The sequence below is a fragment of the Camellia sinensis genome, chromosome 6, assembly GCF_055761805.1.
Source record: "Camellia sinensis isolate YWXY chromosome 6, ASM5576180v1, whole genome shotgun sequence".
Classification (NCBI taxonomy): Eukaryota; Viridiplantae; Streptophyta; class Magnoliopsida; order Ericales; family Theaceae; genus Camellia; species Camellia sinensis.
In genome coordinates this window covers 41,706,672-41,721,395 of record NC_138966.1, presented here as the reverse complement: position 1 = coordinate 41,721,395, position 14,724 = coordinate 41,706,672, and the positions used below count along the sequence as shown (strand labels likewise).

Sequence of the window (14,724 nt, the reverse complement as noted above, 5' to 3'; positions counted from 1 at the left end):
TAATAGAGGTCAACGTCTCATCTACGGCCAGGCACGTCTGACTGTTAATTTTTTCGCAACTCATTCATTGGTCTTATTTGGTACAGTATAATTTTAGTTTATTTTAATTTTTAATTTAATTTAAATTATTTTAATGTGTTTGATTTAGTTTAATAATATAATTTATAATTTTTTATAAGTCAAAAATTAATTAATTTTTTAATAAAGTAAAAAAAATTTAATTTATAAATCAAAAATTAAATTATATTCATAATTATAAATTATAAACTGTTAACGTATAAATTATAAGTACTTTTTCACGACTTTATCAAACAGGATATTGACAGCCGTTGGATCGTTCTGGACAATTAATAAATCAACCCCCCCTCTCTGTACACATTTTCATTTTCTTGTACAGCTTCTCTCTCACTGTGAAATTCCGTTACCCCTTTTCGTTACATCTCTTCTCCTTGGTTTCTCAGCTTTGAATTCGTTCGACGATCTGCGTTTTGATTATGGATTCGAGTGTTTTCTTTGAGCGATTCGCTTCCGATCTTCGATTCAGAGATATGTGGTTCAAGACTCATCCTTTCTTCGGTCATGGGTGAATTGACTGGAAATCGAAAGATCCATCGAGGTACGTAGTAGATTTGTTGTTAATAGATTAATATCTTGTTCTTCATCCCCTTTTTGCACGTAATTAAGTATTTTCCTCCATTTCTTGAAGGCTCTTGATGTTTGTTCTGAACCATTGGTGCTCGGGCTTTGTACGTCTGGTTCGATGCGAAACCTTGCTGTCTTTCTGAAATTCTTGAGGTGTGTATTTACAGCCTTTGACAATTTCGTATGTATTGTAATTCTTGGGTTCGGATCTATTAATTTTTCAACTTTTTGTGTTCATTTTCAGATCTAAAACGCTTGGTTAGATCGGTGCAATCAATTCAGATCTCGTGATTCTTTATGGATTCAGATCGGATTTTGATATGAAGCTGTGAAGGATTGCTAAAGTGTTTCTTTATGCTTTTTTTGATGGGCTTTCTTTTGTCATCTTCTTGGTATAACAAAGAAGATAGTTTGTGTGTGTGTGTCTTCGGTGTATACCAGAGAGGTATAGCCTAGGGTAACAAAAAAAATGTGAGATGTGTAATGTTCTACTGGTTGTCAATCGACCTTTGCCATGTCAGGTGCGCTTGCTTGGCAGGTCAAAAAAACCCTAATAAAAAGTTTGTTTTTTGTGTTTGAGGGGGAGATGGTACGGGTTTTGCCCGGCTCTCCCCTTCTTGTGTGTTGCGGCTTTTTTTTTTTTTTTTTTTTTTTTTTTTTTTTTTTTTTTTTTTGTCCTCCCCAATTCTCTCTCCAATCCAATCCGTTGCCCATCGTGTCTTTATTCGTCTCTCGAATGGATGATTTTACATCGATTCGAACAAATAGGGACATCAACACGCCAACTATTTGTATTCATCAAGCAAGCAAACGCAAGGATGGGATTAACACGTCATGACTATTCAGTCCAAGAGGTACAAACAAACAATTTCCTTTAATTTATTTTGGCACTAATTATTGCATTTTAAGCATTTTAATTAGGGGAAATTATGCATCAGTGGTAGTTTCAGTAAATTATTACAGATTTATAAAAGTTTATATTTTTAATTATTAATATTTATGAAGTTCAGTTTTTAAAACCACACCTGTAATGAAATTTCCCTTTTAATTAATTAAGCTTATAGCATAAAATCAGCACTAAAGCCTTGTTTGTCATGTACTTAAGAAAAGCCAAAAAGTCAAAAGTCACTACATTATTTAAGTCCTATCATCTTATTTAAGTCACATCACCTCTCTACCCCCATCACTTTAAACCCAACCCAAACCCAACTCATATTTTATAAAAAGTCATAAAAAGTCAAAAAGAAAACTGTAGACATCCCATTTTTGACCGATCTTAAGATTCAGACGTCACCGATTGAGCGCTCGGTGATGGTGCATATTGTGCTTGTTCAGAAGTTTCAGAGTCTCGGCTGCGAGCCTTGTCTCCGGACTTTCGGGCTCTTTCGTGTCTTGCCTCGGTTTGCGAACCAGGCTCCGTTTTCTCTGTTTTCTTTTCCCGAAGGGAGGGAGAGGTCTCGTAGATCATCTCTCAGTGGCCATAGGCTACGTTTCGTGGTCGTAGGCCATTTTTCTCTTTTAGAGCCCGGTTTCCGATTTTTCGAAGCCGACGGCCGTGTGCCTCAGTTCGAGACCTCGCTTAACTACCTCTGTTTGCCCTGGTTTTTGGTATACACCCCACCACCATCCATTCCAACAACTTGGAGCTGTTTTTCAGAGCTTAGGAGCACCATTTCTTAGACCAAGAGCTGCCGGTCCATTGGTCTTCAAGGGTAAGCTTCTTTTCCCTCTTTTTTGTTCCTATCTTGCTCTATATCTAAGCCTTGCTTGCAAGCATTTTTGGGCTCCGATCCAAACTGTAAATAGTCATATTTTGAGGTCCTTTTCATGTTTGATTAAGGACCTTTTGCTGCTTGAGGTCTCCTACTATCACTTGCCTCTTTAACTCTGTTTTAGGCCTATTTTTGCATGGTATTTTAGGCTTATTTGTGAGCTGTTTCGTGGCTTGATGTAAACTGTAAAATGTCTTGTTTTGAGCCCCTCTTCAACTTTGTTGAAGGGCTCTCTTCGGTTTGAGGCCAGCAGCTACCACTTGCCTCTTTAACTCTCTTTTAGGCCTTTTTTTGCATGGTAGTTTAGGCTTATTTGTGAGTTGTTTCGTGGCTTGATGTAAACTGTAAAATGTCTTATTTTGAGCCCCTCTTCAACTTTGTTGAAGGGCTCTTTTCGGTTTGAGGCCAGCAGCTATCACTTGCCTCTTTATCTCTCTTTTAGGCCTATTTTTGAGGGGAAATTTGAATTTCATTTCCCCTCCCTTTTTCCTCCACTCCTTTGCTTATATAACCAGCACCCCCAGCTGTGTTTTCGGGTTACAAAAATTGGTTTTAAGCCTCTTGCATTTAATCCCCTTCCCTTCTATTCCAAACATCAAAACCTTTTTGTTCTTGGACCATTCCTACACCCTTTACTCTACAACCCATAGCACCCCTCCTCCTCACTCCATTCCAGCAGCTTGAAGGCCATTTGCAGAGCTTAAGAGTCACCAAACTTGGTCCAAAGGCTGTCAAAGATTGGTTCTTCAAGGGTAAGTCTTCTTTTCCTCTTTTCTTGCTTTATTTTGATCTATATTCTAGACTTTTGTGCTCGCATATTTGGGCTCCGACCCTAACTGAAAATAGTCTTATTTTAAGCTCTATTTCATGTTTGATTAAGGGTTTCTCCCTGTTTGAGGTTTCTTTTTTACATTTTGTGTTAAAAGCCTTTTTTAGGCCTTTTTTTTGCATAGTATTTTAGGTCTATTTGTAAACTGTTTCGAGCTTTGCTATAAACTGTGAGTTGCCTTATTTTGAGCCCCTCTTCAACTTTGTTGAAGGGCCTCTTCACTGTTTGGGACTTCCCTCTATCACTTGCCTCTTTATTCCTCTTTTGGCCCCTTTGTTTGCATGTTTTTTTAGCTCCTTGTGCTTGTATTTTTGAGCTCCGACCCGAACTGTAAATGGTCATATTTTGACCCCCTCTTCATGTTTGATTAAGGGTCCTTTGCTATTTGAGGCTCCTTTTTTGCTCTTTGTATTTAAACCTTCTTTTAGGCCTATTTTTGCATAGTGTTTTAAGCTTACTTGTGCACTGTTTTGGACTTGATTATAAACTGTAAAGTGCATTATTTTGAGCCCCTTCTTTGATAGAACTCGAAAGTCATGCGTGACGGGAGTAAATGTCAAACCCCAGAGACGACCCATTTTTGAAAAGGCCGAAGACTTAGACAAACAGGCAAGATAACAAAGATGTGCCCGCAGGTAGGGGGCAAGATGCAAAATGATATGCACAAAGCCGGACGTATCTCAATGATCATGCAAATGCAGCAAGCATATACAAATCTAACTACATTTCATGCAGTAAGGATCATGTAAATAAAGCTGTAACGAAGCAAATATTCACAATAAATGCGACAGTTTTAAGCGGGAAGGCAAATCAAACTACATTTCATGCAGTTATGATGCAATCTTAGCGAGCATGTGTGATAGATACACAAAAGTGAAGAGAGTGTGATGGATACACTATATGAATAAAGTGTGATTGATGCTCTAAGCGAACGTGTGTGATGGATACACAAAGTGAACGCGTGATAGATACACAAAATGAAACAAAGTGTGATAGACACTAAAAGTGAATACAAAGTGTGATAGATGCACTAAGTGAACAGAGTGTGATTGATACACTGAAGGTGAACACAAAGTGTGATAGATGCACTAAGTGAACAGCGTGTGATTGATACACTGAAGGTGAACACAAAGTGTGATAGATGCACTATGTGAACAGAGTATGATAGATACACTAAAAGCGAACACAAAGTGTGATAGATGCACTATGTGAACAAGTGTGATGGATACACTAAAAGCGAACACAAAGTGTGATAGATGCACTAAGTGAACAGAGTGTGATTGATACACTAAAAGCGAACACAAAGTGTGATAGATGCACTGTGTGAACAGAGTGTGATTGATATACTAAATGTGAACACAAAGTGTGATAGATGCACTATGCGAACAGAGTATGATTGATATACTGAATATGAACACGAAGTGTGATAGATGCACTTAGTGAACAGAGTATGATGGATACACTAAATGAACACAAAGTGTGATAGATGCACTATGTGAACAGAGTATGATTGATATACTAAATGTGAACACAAAGTGTGATAGATGCACTATGCGAACAGAGTATGATTGATATACTGAATGTGAACACGAAGTGTGATAGATGCACTTAGTGAACAGAGTATAATGGATACACTAAATGAACACAAAGTGTGATAGATGCACTATGTGAACAGAGTATGATTGATATACTAAATGTGAACACAAAGTGTGATAGATGCACTATGCGAACAGAGTATGATTGATATACTGAATGTGAACACGTGTGATAGATGCACTATGCGAACAGAGTATGATTGATATACTGAATGTGAACACGTGTGATAGAGGCACTTAGTGAACAGAGTATGATGGGTACGCTAAATGAACACAAAGTGTGATAGATGATTATGTGAACAGAGTATGATTGATATACTAAATGAATGAAGTGTGATTGATACACTAAAGGTGAACACAAAGTGTGATAGATGCACTATGTGAACAGAGTATGATTGATATACTAAAAATGAACACAAAGTGTGATAGATGCACTATGTGAATAGAGTATGATTGATATACTAAATGAATGAAGTGTGATTGATACACTAAACGAGAATGTATGTGATAGATACACTAAAGTGAATATGTGCATGGTAGATACACAAAATGAGAATGTGTGTGATAGATACACAAAAGTGAACGAAGTGTGATTGATACACTAAGTGAATGAAGTGAAGTGTGATTGATACACAAAACGAGAATGTATGTGATAGATACACAAAATGAAAGAAGTGTGATTGATACACTAAGTGAAGAGAGTGTGGTTGATACACTAAATAAATGAAGTGTGATTGATACTCTAAGCGAACGAAGAAAGTGTGGTAGATACACTAAGGGTGAATGAGGTGTGATTGATACACTAAAGAAATGAAGTGTGATTGATACACTAACTGAATGAAGTGTGATTGATACACTAAATAAAGGATCTCAAACGGAACTTCTTTGAATGAACCGTACATACAATATCGTGCATGAATGAGAAAGAAACTTGATAGGTACAGTGCAATACAATGCATGATGTTTAAGGAACGCAATAAACAAGCGTAGCGGCGCTTTAGAAAGCACCTCATGGGGTGAGTGGCGATGAACCGCTCTACTCTAACGGGGATCTCCCCTCGTGCTCTTCGAACACTTACCTTCAACTCACAGTACAAAGGCTCTAAAATACTGACAAGGATTCTTCACGTAGAACACTTTGGATGCTGCCTTTCTTCCTGATCATATTTACAACTTTCCCTATTCTCCAACGGGGTGACAGACTAGGTTGGTTCGGTATCCAGAATTGAGGTGCATACACGCTATCTCAACCTATGGGGCTTCCATACAGATTTCAAGCCGAGGACACGCCTCTGGGTATTTAAACCAGACTTTAGTCTCGAAAATCCCGAACCTTTGCGTTCTAGGCATCAATCATTCGAACTCTAGTTTCCACCCTCGCAGTTGGTCTCCTAGGAACTCATTGCGAACACAGCCAAGATGCCTCTGGCAGGGAATGGTACTCAGGGAGAGCACTTTTGATCGCCATTTTGGCTTGAAGCAGACTTGATCTTGAGCTTGAGGTAGAGGCACACTCATACTTCGGAGCATTGACAAGGCTTGAAGAGGTACATATGGAATGTAGTCTCGGAACTTACCGAAGTTAAAACAAACTCAGATACCCGACATTTCCTCTTTTCTTTGCTTTGTAGTCTGGAACCCATGTAGCTTCAGATAGGCCCTGGTTTTACTGTTCTGACATGACCTGGGTTGAACCCTGCAGTTTTATGAAAGGACGAATCTTGCTTTGCACAGATGTGGAGAACGGCACAGCACTTGGAGCACAAAACGATTTTTTTTGAAAATGAGAAAAGGGTTCTCAACCGGGTATTGAGCTTACAACTGAACACAGCATACTATGACTCAACAAAAGGTACACGACTTAAACACATCAAGTAACACTCGAAAAAGACTCAAAACAAAAGTTGAGGTAAACAAAACAAAAGACACGACACACAGACGAGTTACAAAGACAAGAGACCTCTCAGTTCGCGAGGAGCCAGTTTCTCCGGGTAGTGTTTCCCACTCTTTTCTCATTTGTGATTCTCACATCACTCTGGCACTCAATCTCTGTTTTTCTGAAAAAAAAGCCATTTTCTCATTTTTTCTTTCAGCGCACATCTCTCTATTCTTCAATCTCTCATTTTTTATCCCTCCCCTGGGTGGTTGGTGGATAAACAGAAAGTTGCGGGGTCTTGCCCCTAGTATTCCGCTAGATTCTTCTTGTTGTTCACAACAATGAGTTTCTTCCACGGAGGGGCTGCGCTACAATTGGGTGTGTGGCAAATCTGCAGCTGACATCGGTTGACGAAGCTTTGCTGGGGAGTTTGGACGTGATCAGATCTGCCCAGATGAGGGAATGGGATATCTTGTCCCATTCCGATTCGTGCTTCGCACTTGGCTTGATACGTTGTTGCTTGGAGGATAAGAGAACTTTCAGCCCTTTTGCGGTCAGCTTTAGTGGTGTCCATTTCTGGCGAATATGGTGCCCCTTTCGACAAGTAGAGTGCCCTTTCTGGCAAGCATGTTGACAACGGAAGAAAGACAGAACACCTGACTCAACTGTGCCCCTATTTCATCATTTTGACCATTTTTTGTTTTTGCTTTCTACTAAAACAATTTTGACCAATATGAGAGTTAGATTAACATGCTTGTTCAATTTTTCGATTTAAAATCATGCAAGTCTGGCTATGAGCACTGAAAATTTTCCTTTTTTTGGATCCAAGAAATGATCCAGTTTTGAAAAATGGAATACTTTTCGAGAAAATTAGTCAACCTCAGTAAAAATTCTCAAAATTATTTTTTTTTGCAAACAGCCACTGCTCAACAAGCATAGAACCCACTCTCGAGATGCACAACCTCAGATTCGAAGGAAAATTGCCCCTTACTTGAAGGGAGCTGCATGGCAACGGAAAGTTGTCCCTTGTTTGAACGGCGCCATGGTGCATTGAATGGCAACGGAAAGTTGCACCATGTTTGAATGGCACTGCAGCGCATTGCAATCAATCCTCAGAGTGACGGTCACAACCGAACTCCCGGATACAAAAAAGACAAAGATGACCAGAACCATCACATGGACACAGTCGGGTTTTGAAGTGTTTTACGGCTGGACTTCAGAATGAAGTTGCCTACATATCCCAAAGATGGGAATCAAGCCTTACGTAGTTCGGGGTTTAGGTACACTCGGGTATTTAATCTCTCCTTTTGCGCTCTAACTTTTGCCAAGGCCACCCTTCCGGGTTTTCAACCTTGCGAGTTATGTTCTTCTTTCATTTTCAATTCTTTTCATTTCTTTTCTACTTTGTTCATTCTTTTTCAAAATTTTTCATTTCTTTTTCTTCATTTCTTTTTTTTGTTCTTTGCATTTTTCTTCTTTTCTTTTTTTTTTTTTGTTCTTTTTCTTGCTCTAACTTTTGCCTGGGTCGCCCTTTCGGGTTTTCGGCCCAACGAGCCTCTCAAGGGTAAAAGTGTAGCTTGGTCCATGTCAAATGGTTCTGAGATCTCGAATCCGTCTGAATCCAAGAGAGTGGCTGCTGTTCGTTGACGATGCAGGAGTCCATCCCGTGGAGGCTGAATTTGCCCCTAGTGTTGTAGATCGGAACTCAATTTTTCTTCAGCAACACTTTCTTCTCTCTTCCCCTCTGGGATTTGGCATTCTTGCCGATCTTTGTTAGCTTAAGAAACATCCCAATTTTTTTGACACTTCGAGCACATTTGACAGTTTTGCCCTTAGTTTGAGGGCTTTTGATCTAGCTTCGCAAGCTTCTTTTGAAAACACTTGATCTGACTTTTCTTGCCCCTAGTTCGAGGGCTGCTTCGAATCTGGCCACGCAGGCCTAACATTATGAGCCCGAGTTTGAGGTTTGAAAACAAGGGGTCGAGCCTCGAGGTTGAGAGCGATCCTAGGCTGCACAATCTCAAGAGCGATTCCACACAGGTCTTCGCAGGACCGCGCAAAACATTTTTTGAAATCTTTTAAGAAAGCGACTAGTCGCTTGCGCTGAAGACAATGTAGAACCAATTTGGATCAAGCCAGGATCCTTCTCAGTACTCACATTAACAAGCATGATCTTATTCATTAAGGGCTTAGCACGCCTCTCTTTCTCTCAATTGATCAAATTTTTGCAAATCCCGAGGAATTCCTTCCTCTTTGTTTTCACCACAGTGTTAGAAAAAGTTTTGAAAAGCTTAGGTCAATACAACGATTCAAGGCACAGAAGAGCAGGCAAAAGGTACTGCTGTTTCGTTCAAGTTTCTGGTACAACCGGCACAAGGCAGAAGCAAGCACAAAAGCATGAAAAACCACTGCTGTTTCATTCAAATCATCTGGTGTCATTGGCTCCCCGGCAGAAACAGATTCACAAGGAAGCGAAAAGACAGACGCAAAACAAAATAATGATATCCGAGGTAACACCCCCGGAATCACCTGACTTCTGTACAACAGGACTGACTCGATATAACAAGACAGACCCTTAATCAAAAAGACTGACTCAAAACAAAGAGACAGACTCAAAACAAAACTACAGAACTGACTCAACACCCAAGTCAGAAGCTACAAAAACCAGCATTCGCAAATGCTCAAAACAGTGCGTGCCACACGCCATATCTGGAGTAAACTGAGTGCCGCCCACAGGTGGTTCATCCCTTGATCACATCACATTATTCCCCACAAGTTCACTAATCAAGTGCCGATAGACTTTGCTGAGCTGGTGCGACGATGACCTTGTTATCAAACAGATCTTGTACATCGTGGCGAAGACGAAAGCAACTGTCAGTGTCATGATCGGTTTGTTGATGGTACGCACAGTACTTAGTCTGGTCATGCTTTGGAGGGAGAGGATCGAGTAGAGGCCGTTGTTCCAATGGTTTCAGATATCCCTTTCGGAGTAAGGCCTCTAGAGCCTTTGACAAAGGCATATAAAGTGGGATAAAAACCCTCTTGACTCGAGGCGGATATTTGGTTTTTTGTGAGCTACTTCCGGACGCACCGGTGAATGAGGTAGCTGTTTTTGATGTGGTGGTGGTAACCATGCCCACTTCAGAAGATCTTGCAGCTGTATCACCACTGGTGGTCGCATTCGAACTGCGGGAAAACGCCCTCCTGGGCTGCTCCTTCTCCTGGTCAAGAAGGCCCTGTTTCATAGCGTCCTCGATCTGTACTCCCATCTCATGTAAGTCTAAAAAGGTGGGGAAGGGGAGAACGATCATTTTCTACATAAGCTTGGGCTGGAGATTGCGCACAATCATTCGAATTTGATCTTTGTCAGTGGGCCTAAGGGTCATCATCGAGGCCTTGGCCCTCCAGCGGGCTACGAAATCAGAAAAACCCTCCTTAGGCTCTTGCCTTGTTATCTCAAGATCACGGGTTGTGACCTCGATTTGCGTGTTATAGGAGTACTGCGCAACGAAGGCCTCGGCCATCTCATTCCAGTTCCGTTTGACATCGTCTTCTAGTTTTGCATACTAGATAGCGGCCACACCTGACAGGGTCCGGCCGAATAATGAAAGTTTCTGCAGCCTGGTGAGGCCCATCGGCCTTAGTATGTTCGAAAACAACCGGAGGTGCACTATGGGATCGCCAGATCCATCAAATCGGTCGATGTGTGGCATCTTAAATTTGTCCGGCAGCGCCACAGCTGCATCGGTATACTCGTCCTCAATGTCCGGAATGGATTTTACTCCCTGAGATTTCTTGAACATCTTTTCTAGCTTGCTCACCTTCAGCGCTGTAGGGTCTAACTCAAACTCAAATGGTGAATCCGACAGGTTGATCGGTGCTTTAGACAGTTGGGGTAAGATTGGGGGCGGAGCCGGTCCTGTCGGAATGTTCGTATCTCCCTAGACATTTGGTGCCTCCTCGGATGCTGGAACTCCTGGTGGGGGAGGGGCTTGATGCGAAGCAGATGCTCCATTTTGCTGTTGCAGCCTGGTGATTAGCTCAGCCTGCTGAGCCATGATCGCAGCCTGCTGTTTGGCAAATTCCATTTGCCGGGCAGTGTCTTGCTGCATGAGTTTCATACTTTCTTGGAGTTGACGCATCATTTCCTCCATTCCTGCCATGTTCTGCTATTCCGGTTGACTGACTGGTGAGGTGACTAAAAACTGATAAAAACTGAGGCCTCAGCCTGACTATTCACTGGTAGGGTGGATAAGGGCCACCGATCTGGTAACTGTTGAACCGGTGATCTGTGCCTAACTGGCCCATTTTACCCTGCCTCTGGCGGAGGAACACTGATTTGTCCTTGAACTGAATCTCTGACCTGACAAAGTCTATCAGCACAAGTCCGATGAACCTCGGGGGATATCAGAGCCTTCTAAAGCTATGGTTCCAAGACTACCCCTAGCAAAAGAGAAAACATACAGCATCTCAGCCTGATTTCACCCTTGAACAGATATGAGCATAGTTGAATGAGTGTGCTCTCTACTGAATTCTGCCCAAAATTCTACCGGTGAACTGATACCCTCAGGTAAAACTGATTCCCAGATACTGATGCCCACAGGCCTGATACCCAGACTTGGAAACTGTTACATGCATTCCTGTAGAGACGCACTCTAAAAGCACATAACAAGCAAGTGAGAGCCAAAACACTCCTATGTTGGGGTAGGGTTTCCCTGTCCTATTTTGTCAGGAGCTAGGGTTTCACTACGCACGTAGCGGTTTCAAACAACCTACAATCGGGTAAGCAACCTGTCCTAGTTTGGAATGGTCACTATAGATTCCGAATATGCACTAGGTCGAATAGTCAAAAAGGGTGCCCCGGTAAAACTGGGGTTTGTGTTCCCATACTGGCAGAGCCCATAACCGGCCAGCCTTGTGGTCATGCCTTGACAAGACAAGTCTCCGGCAAACCGTTCAGGAATAGCAGATGGCAAACACGGTGTCCTAGGCTCACCAATGCAAATGCAATGCAAAGAAACACATAAGTGTAGTCAAAACAAGATATCATAAGTTTGAGTCAAGTTCTCTAAATCCCCAGCAGAGTCGCCAGAAACTGTAGACGTCCCCGAACGCCCTGGGAGGAACGAGTCCCCCGTTCCGTTCGATATTGGGCTCACTACAGTTTGGACTCTTAATTTGTCACGGTTCTAAATCTGAACCAAAAAGTCCAAATCCGGCAAATCGTTTTGAGAAAACAGATTTTGAAAGAAGTGCCAAACATGGACTGCTTTGCCAGATATAGAGTCGCCACCTAAATATTTTATTTTGGAGAAATTTAGGAAACCCTGACTCGTTTGCCTAAGGCCACGTGTCCGTCATCACCAAAGTTGCCTCGGCTCGGGAACTTGGGTACGATTGGGAAAGGTCACTTCGTGAGCACCCCCGCTCGTCCGATCAAAGATCGGCCTCTACTAACCATGATATCTATTTTTGAAAACATTATGCGTTCTTATTCCGATTATTAGCCTAGATTTACTATGTGATGCGCACAACATACAAGTATAGACTGAATCGCCTGAATTGGAACAAAACATTTCATGTTTGTTTGTTTGAAAATGGTTTGATGGTGCTACTCGCAAGTAGGCTAAGACGTGGATTTGCCACCCTCAGGTGGGCTTAGAAAACATGATTTTGCCACTATCTAGTGGGCTTAAAACACACAGTGAATGAATTGTTCCAATCCAAATAACCCAACCTTCACCCACAGGCATTCAGGCAGTTATATCACATAAGCAATTAGCCTCATGGTAAGTATGCTATCATGGCAGTCACTCACACGCATGCAAGGATGCTAAAGCATAAAACTTACCGAGTGCTCCAAGCCAAAACAGAAACTAATTAGAAATCCATGCATGATCCTAATTATACAGAAATGCCTAATGCAACACATGTAAAAGTGCAACTATAGCAAGCTCGGCTATTCTAGACATGGCATATGAAATGCTACAGCTAACATGTATTCAACTTGGAATTGAAAATTCAATGCAGTTAGTATGATGCGCCGAGCCCGGTGCATGCAAGACAGATGAATGAATGCAAACATGCTATCATACTGTATGTTAATTGAAACATGCCCTAATCTAACCATCATAAGCGGGTAAATAAAAGGGAGAAAGACGTGGGGTTGGAAGACATACATCACACACATGCACACTTATTACAGTTGTGCCCTCGCTCGGAGGGTCCGAATAAATAATACAGTCCTGAATAAATAATTACAGTCCAAATAATTACAAAATCCTAATTAATTAACAAATTAAATTAGGAAAGCAATAAATTGGCATGCAAGCCAAGGACTGCCTCAAATCTGCTCCGGATGATGAATGATGCATGCTCGGGTTGCCTTGTGCGGAGAATCCCTCGCGATGTCCCGGTTTGCCTCTGTTTGCAATTGTTCTTGGAATGCGTGCCAAGCTCCGGAAGGCTGTCGATTTCTGATTTGCTGCAACAGAGAGCAACAAAGGGGCATGACAAAGTATTTTCATATTTGTATGCATGATTACTCTTCAGGGAGTGTAGTCCTCGATCCTCGTGTCACCAAACACGCATCTCGATGCATGATGGCCGGGGAGTCGAATTGCATGGCTCAATATGGAATGAATGCACATGAAAACACAACAGGGCCTAGACTCCATCATTGATAATCCGGAGTGTCGGCGACCAGGAATTAAGATACGTTCCGTCACTCGGAGTACGAAACGTACCTCGTTTTCCGTGCTCGGGCTAACTCCTATTCCAAACACAATGCAATATGCATGACATGCATGAATGCAACTAATATACAACCTAGCATGCACAATGCTATGAAATGGCATACACGATGCACGAGGTAACATGACATACACAATGCGCTAACATACAACCTAGCATACACAATGCTATGAAATGAAATGGCATATACAATGCGCAATGGACTTACACCAACATGAGTGGACCTCAGCCACACTTACATCGGTAGCCATGAGATGCAAAATGAGACACTCGAAATGCGTGCAAACATGCACGCAAACTGAGGACCGAACCCAAGGCATAGCATGCAATACTAACAAGGCATGGCAAGGCATGAAACATGGTATGCAAACATGCAAATTTCAGTGCTGAAATATGATGCAAAACAGCCCCGAAACATGGAAACATGGCACCCGATGCATGGAATGAACTCGAAACACAAAACTAGGCATATGCATTGGCCTATAGCTATACAAAACATGCATTATTTGATCATGAAGTATGAAGACAGAAGCAAGACAGTCCCAAAACATGCATATTTCCAGTTTATAACAAGTCCCAAAAATGAATGCAAATAGGGCTAATCTATCATGCAAAAAAAGGCCTAAAATAGAGATTAAACACAAAGGGACAGCAGCTGGCCCCAAACAAAGAAGAGCCCTTCAACAAAGTTGAAGAGGGGCTCAAAATAATGCATTTTACAGTTTATGATCAAGTCCAAAACAGTGCACAAGTAAGCTTAAAACACTATGCAAAAATAGACCTAAAAGAAGGTTTAAACACAAAGAGCAAAAAGGGAGCCTCAAACAGCAAAGGACCCTTGATCAAACATGAAGAGGGGGTCAAAATATGACTCTTTACAGTTCGGGTCGGAGCCCAAAAATACAAGCACAAGGAGCTAAAAAAACATGCAAACAAAGGGGCCAAAAGAGGGATAAAGAGGCAAGTGATCGAGGGAAGTCCCAAATAGTGAAGAGGCCCTTCAACAAAGTTGAAGAGGGGTTCAAAATAAGACTACTCACAGTTTATAGCAAAGCTCGAAACAGTTTACAAATAGGCCTAAAATATTATGCAAGAAAGAGGCCTAAAAGAGGCTTTTAACACAAAAGTGTAAAAAAGAAACCTCAAACAGGGAGAAGCCCTTAATCAAACATGAAATAGAGCTTAAAATAAGACTATTTTCAGTTAGGGTCGGAGCCCAAATATGCGAGCATAAGGGGCTAGAATATAGATCAAAAT

The 14,724-nt window shown here is 41.5% G+C and overlaps 2 long non-coding RNA genes across 10 annotated transcripts in view; one reads left to right on the top strand and one right to left on the bottom strand.

Annotated features, from left to right (window-relative positions):
• Positions 1 to 322: 322 nt before the first annotated feature.
• The window catches only part of LOC114299760 (uncharacterized), a 31,779-nt gene continuing 17,377 nt past the window's right edge, over positions 323 to 14,724 (top strand). For all 9 annotated transcript variants that reach the window (XR_014332287.1, XR_014332283.1, XR_014332286.1 and 6 more), the window contains exons 1-3: positions 323 to 616; positions 707 to 795; positions 887 to 1,496. This is a non-coding gene — a long non-coding RNA (uncharacterized LOC114299760). The remainder of the gene's footprint in view (positions 617 to 706; positions 796 to 886; positions 1,497 to 14,724) is intronic.
• LOC145792630 (uncharacterized) lies at positions 5,937 to 14,099 on the bottom strand. Its single transcript, XR_014332294.1, has 2 exons — positions 7,789 to 14,099; positions 5,937 to 7,739 (listed from the first exon to the last, which is right to left on the bottom strand). It is a non-coding gene; the product is annotated as an uncharacterized LOC145792630 (long non-coding RNA).